Source organism: Megascapheus bottae, chromosome 19 (assembly GCF_031878675.1).
Source record: "Megascapheus bottae isolate mThoBot1 chromosome 19, mThoBot2.hap1, whole genome shotgun sequence".
NCBI classification, from domain to species: domain Eukaryota; kingdom Metazoa; phylum Chordata; class Mammalia; order Rodentia; family Geomyidae; genus Megascapheus; species Megascapheus bottae.
The window spans coordinates 42,164,836-42,170,835 of NC_143527.1; the positions used below are offsets into that span (position 1 = coordinate 42,164,836).

Consider the following 6,000-nt stretch of genomic DNA (forward strand, 5'->3'; position numbering starts at 1 on the left):
ACACTTTGGGAACTAGCGGGAAATCAATGTGGAATCTTTTCTCATGGCTACCTTTTGGGGAGGCTGTGTACTGGTTGAGGCATAGCACTACAAAAGCACTAGATATCTATTGGGAATTACTTAAAAATTGAATAGGCATTAATTATTTCCTGGCTATGAGGTCCCTACTGGCTCTATTAAATGTCTAAGGACATTTGAAAGTTACAGTGGAAATTTATTCGTCCTTCCCAGTTGACTAGTCCTGGGGCTTGAACTCAGGGCCTGAGCTCTGTCCCTGACCCTCTCTGTAATCAAGACTAGTGCTCTACCATTTGAGCCACAGCACCACTTTCTGATTTTTCTTTGTGGTACTGAGGAGTTAAACTCAGGACTTACAAGTATGCTACGCAAGCACTCTACTATGAAGCCACACTCCCAGCCCAAGAGACTGTATATTGAGATGTAAGGTAATGCTGAGTATTTCCTGGCTGCTTCCACATGCCGGTGTTTTTCTAGATACCGTACATAAGTTAACTGCTTTACATTTTCACAATGAGCTTGAGGCTGAGACTCTAATGAGACCCCAGGTATAAAACTCATATGAGTACACAGTGGGGACTATGGAAGGAAATCAGGGTTCACATCTAGGTAGCTGTGTGTCCAGGTCGTCCTGCCTGGATGTTTGTTACTAGAGACTAGTATTTAAATTGATGAGAGTCATGGGGAAAGCTCTGGTGACTTGAAAATTACAGAGGAAGTGCTACTAATGAGGTGGTTGCAAAGCAAGAAACTGAACAGAAAGTATACCATTAGGGGAGACTGGGCTGGCTTATAGCTCAAAAATGAGCCTGGTTATAAAATTCCAACTTTGTAGGGTCGTGGGAGGGTAGGAGATGTTTATAGTGTTCATAGTACAGATAGTCTGATCTTGGGGAAATGAGGATTCAAGACTAGGCAGATTTTTTTTTTTTTGGCGGGGGTGGGGGGCATGGGGCTTGAACTCAGCCTGGGTGCTGTTCAGCTACCAAGCTACCCTTGAGCCAAGGCCCACTTCCCATTTTCTAGAGGTTAATTGGAGATGAGAGTCTCAGGTCCTTTTATGCCTAGGCTGGCTTTGAATCTTGATCCTCAGATCAGCCTCCTATGTGGTTAGGATTACAGGCGTGAGCCACCACACCTGGCTATTTTTTCTTTTCTTTTTCTTTTTGCCAGTTCTGGGCTTGAGCTCAGGCCTGAGCACTGTCCTTGGACTTTCTCAAGGCCCGAGCTCTGCCACTTGAGCCTTAGTACCACTTCCGGCTTTGTTCTATGTATGTGTTATCAAGGAGTGGAACCTGAGTCTTCATACATGCTAGGCAAGTACTCTACCACTAGGCCAAACTCCCAGCCCTCTTTTTTTTTTTTTTTTTTTTTTTTTTAATGAATCCGCACATGTACAAGATTGCCATCTTGAAATTTTAAGTATATATTGTTTAAGGGAAAGGTCAGGGTTAAAGATTACATTTCTATTTAAGGTAGAAATATATGTCTTCCTGCCCCATCCAAGGGTAAAATCTTAACTGTAGTTGGTCTCACACCGGAGTAGCTTAGTATTAGGAAGGAGATTGAACACAGGGGTCTTTCCCAGGACATTGTACTCCCAGTCACTTTGGGAGGACCTGAACCCCTGAGCAATACAGTCACCAGAACTCAGTGAACTGAGCTAGGAGAACGACTGCTCTCTGCCTTGGCGTGATAGCAGCCCCAAGCTTCAGTGGGACTGAGCTTTTAAAGGTAAAGATCATACGCAGGTGATCATAACTACAGTGTCAACACTGTATGACATCTCTTTGATGCCCCCGTCAATAGCCACAAGGATGAAATCACATGCAGATGGTCAAGCAGGTTAAGCATTTTTACAAAAACAAAACCAGAATTTGGTGGCTAAGCTTGACAGGTCATTAAAAACATCACTAGGAGAGAGAGGTATTTTTCCCTTTTCCTTGTAGCTAACATGCCTCAGGATTGTTAATGAGTTGGGAAGGGGTATTCAGGGTGAATCAACACTGAATATATAGGTTCATCTCTGGCCCTACAGCTAAGGTTTTTTTTTTTTTTTTTTTGTCCTTTTGTATGCCAGGCATATATTTCAGGCCTTTCTTGTTGTGTGTGTGTGTGTGTGTGTGTGTGTGTGTGTGTGTGTGTGTGTGTGTGTGTGTGTGTGTGTGTGTGTGTGTGTGTGTGTGTTAGTATAGGGCTGAACTCCAGAGGGCCTCCTGCGTTTGCTTAGCTTTTTGTTCAAGGCTAGCAAAGCACTCTACCACCTCAGCCACACTTCGCTTTCTGGCTTCAAAAAAAAAAAAAAAAAAAAGTCAGCTTTGCAGATAGTGCTGTCGCTTGTGGTTACCAGCTATCAGCCATAGTCAGCCCCGCCGTGTTCTTCGACACTGGCGCTGACTGCAAGCCCTTGGGCCGTGTCTGCTTTGAGCTATTTGCTGATAAAGTTCCAAAGACAGCAGAAAATTTTCATGTTCTAAGCACTGGAGAGAAAGGATTTGGCTATAAAGGTTCCTGCTTTCACAGGATCATCCCAGGATTCATGTGCCAGGGTGGTGACTTCACATGCCATAATGGCACTGGTGGCAAGTCCATCTATGGAGAGAAGTTTGAAGATGAGAATTTCATCCTGAAGCATACAGGTCCTGGCATCTTGTCCATGGCGAATGCTGGGCCAAACACAAATGGCTCCCAGTTTTTCATCTGCACTGTCAAGACTGATTGGTTGGATAGCAAGCATGTGGTGTTTGGGAAGGTGAAAGAAGGCATGGAAGTTGTGGAAGCCATGCAGGGCTTTGGGTCTGGGAATGGCAAGACCAGCAAGAAGGTCACCATTACTGACTGGGGACAACTCTAATACAGTTGACTTGGTTTATATTAACTGTCAGGCCATTCTTTCTATAGCTGAGGAGAGCACCCTTCCACCCCATCTGCTTGCAATAGCCTATACTCTTTGTGCTCTCACTGCAGTTCTGTGGGTTCCATGTTTTCCTTATTCCCAAGTCTAGCTGGATTGCAGTTAAATTTATGATTATGAATAAAAACTAAACAACAAAAAAAAGTCACACAAAGGGGGTTATAATTCCTTAAGTCAGGTTATGAATATAATATTTCTTGGTTCTCTCCCATTTCCCCTTATTAAATGGTTCATTTTTTTATAACATGTACATTGAATATATGACATTTACTCACCATCCCTCTATTCCTACACTCCCTCCAAAAAAAATGTTTCCACCTCCTGGTATTTGATTTGATGAACAGTACATGAGTCAGAGGATTTACCCCTTCAGAGTCCTCCCATAGGTATATTCTCCTTGTTTGTTACTGTGTAAATGCATTGAGCCCTTCTTAGTTTTTGCTAGTTAACTGGAGATAAAGAGTCTTGTGGATTTTTTTTTCTGCCTGGACTAGCTTTGAATCTTTTTTTTTTTTTTTAATCTTTTTTTTTTTAATGTGTGTGTGTCAGTTGTGGGACTTGAACTCTGGGCCTGAGCATTGTCCCTGAACTCTTCAGCTCAAGGCTACCTCCCTGCTCTTTGAACCACAATGGCAATTCCAGTTTTCTGGTAGCTAATTGGAGATAAGAGTCTCATGGATTTTAGTGCCCGGATTGGCTTTGAACCAAGATCCTCAGTATTAAGCCTCCTTAGTAGCTAGGATTACAGATATGAGCCACCACGCCCTGCTGGCTTTGATTCTCAGATCTCAGCCTTCTGAGTAGTTCATAGTGCTTCTATTTACTTTTTTTTTTTTTCTTTCGTTCCAGTCCTGTGTCTTGAACTTCAGGCCTGAGCACTGTCCTTGGGCTAGAACTCTACCACGGTGAGCCACAGAAACACTTCTGGCCTTTTCTATGTATGTGGTACTGAGGAATGGAGCCCTGATCTTCATGCATGCTAGGCAAGCACTCTACTAGGCCAAACTCCCAGCCCTTCTTTTGTTTTTTGGTGGGTCATGGGGCTTGAACTTGGCCTAGGCGCTGTTCCTGAGCTCTTCAGTTTAAGGTTACCACCCTACCCCTGGGCCTGGGCATTGTCCCTGAGCTCTTCAGCTCAAGGCTACCACCCTACCCTTGAGCCAAACCCCACTTTCCGTCTTCTAGAAGTTAGAGATCAGTCTCAGGTTCTTTTGTGCTCGGGCTGGCTTTGAACCTTGATCCTCAGATCTGTCTCCTGAGTAGCTAGGATTACAGGTGTGAGCCACCATGGCTGGCCTCCTGGCCCTTCTTTAATTTTTTTTTTCCAGTCCTTGGGCAAAATTTTCTGTGTATGTTTTACTGAGAATCAAACCCAGGGCCCGATGCATTCTAGGTCATACTCCAGGCCCCAGCAACAGGAACTGTTAAATTCAACTTTGTTTTCTCCCTTTTCATTCCTTAAAAGTGTAGCAAACTTTAAAAAAGATATTCAAGGGCTGGGAGTTTGGCCTAGTGGTAGAGTGCTTGCCTAGCATGCACGAAGACCTGGGTTCAATTCCTCGGTACCACATGCATAGACAAAGCCAGAAATGGTGGTGTGGCTCAACTGGAAAGGTGCTAGCCTGGGGGAAAAAGCCCAAGGACAGTGTTCAGGCCCTGAGTTCAAGCCCCAGGAATGGAAAAAAAAAATTAAAAGATATTCAAAAAATGTTGGATGAGTTAGCTTTGGAAAAGTGGGATACCTTTTCCTTCAGAGATTATATATTAGAAAATTTAAGCAGGTCACTGGTGGCTCATGCCTGTAATCCTAGCTACTGAGGCTGAGATCTGAGAATTGCCGTTCAAAGCCAGCCTGAGCACAAAAGTCTGTGAGACTCTTACCTCTAAGTAACCACTGGAAAACCACAAGTGGTGCTGTGGCTTCAGTGGTAGAGCACTAGCCTTAAGCTGAAGACCTGAAGGACAACACCCAAACCCAGAGTTCAAGGCTCCCCCCCACTTCAAAAAAAAAAAAGATACAGGATTGAATAGGAACTTGAGAAATTTTGAAGGAAAGGCGAGTGCATTCTCTTAATTTTTTTATATTATAAAGGTGATGTACCAGAGGGGTCACAGTTGCATAAGCCGGGTAATGAGTACATTTCCTTTTGGACAATGTCATCCCTTCCCTCACTCTCTCTGTTTTGCCCTCTCGCTCCCTCCCACCCACAAGTTTGTATAGTTCATTTTCAAGGTGGAAGTGCGTTATCTTAACGGCGTCCTTAAGGCGTGGTGAGCTGGTGGTGACGCGGGTTGGGGCTTTAAAAAAAAGATGGCGAGGCCAGGCGCGCCAGTGGCTCAAGACTACGCCTAGGTTGCAGGGTCGCAGTTCAAAGTTATCCTGGTCAGAAAAGTCCCTGGGCTGCCAGCGCCAATTAACCAGCAAGAAGCCGGGCGGAAGGCGTGGTCCAAGTGCATATATGCTAGCCTTGAGGGAGAAAGCCTAGCACGCCCGAGCTCCAGTCCCGGGAGGGACCAAGGAAGGTGGGGAAGCAGGGCGTCTCGTCTAAACTTGGATTTCCGACAGGGTGGGACCAACCGTACTCCATTACTCCATCACAGAGGCAGCAGGTGGAGCCAACTAGTGACCGGCTGACCGAAGGTAACGACAGGTTACCGCCACCTTCCGCGGCTGGCTAACCGCATCTGCTCCGGTCGGGAAGAACCTACCGGGTGACTGGCGCCCCGGCAATGCCTCCAGGTGCAAAAGGCGACCTAGGGCGCTTTGTGGCGCTCAACCTGGGCAGCGCAGACGTGATCCTGCAGGTGGCCAACAACTTGGCGGAGGCGCCTTGACCGGTAGCTGGTCGCAGGCTGCTTCAAATCCAGAGACACGCCGTCCTGGCCAATCACAGACTCATACCCGCGCTGTGCTTTCGCCTCGTCCAATCCGAGGCTGGCGCCGAATCCCCGCCCCCTTCCTCGTGCCGCGAACCGACGTAAACCCTAGGGTCGCGCGGTACGGCTGGCACGGGTTGTCGCGGGCCCGGGAGGTTCGCGCATGCGCGTTTGCTTCACTGGCTAGACCC

At 46.3% G+C, this 6,000-nt stretch overlaps 1 pseudogene; it reads left to right on the forward strand.

The window, feature by feature from the left end:
* The first annotated feature begins 2,492 nt into the window (after positions 1–2,492).
* Positions 2,493–2,872, forward strand: LOC150049921 (peptidyl-prolyl cis-trans isomerase A pseudogene; annotated as a pseudogene).
* The last annotated feature ends 3,128 nt before the right edge of the window (positions 2,873–6,000 follow it).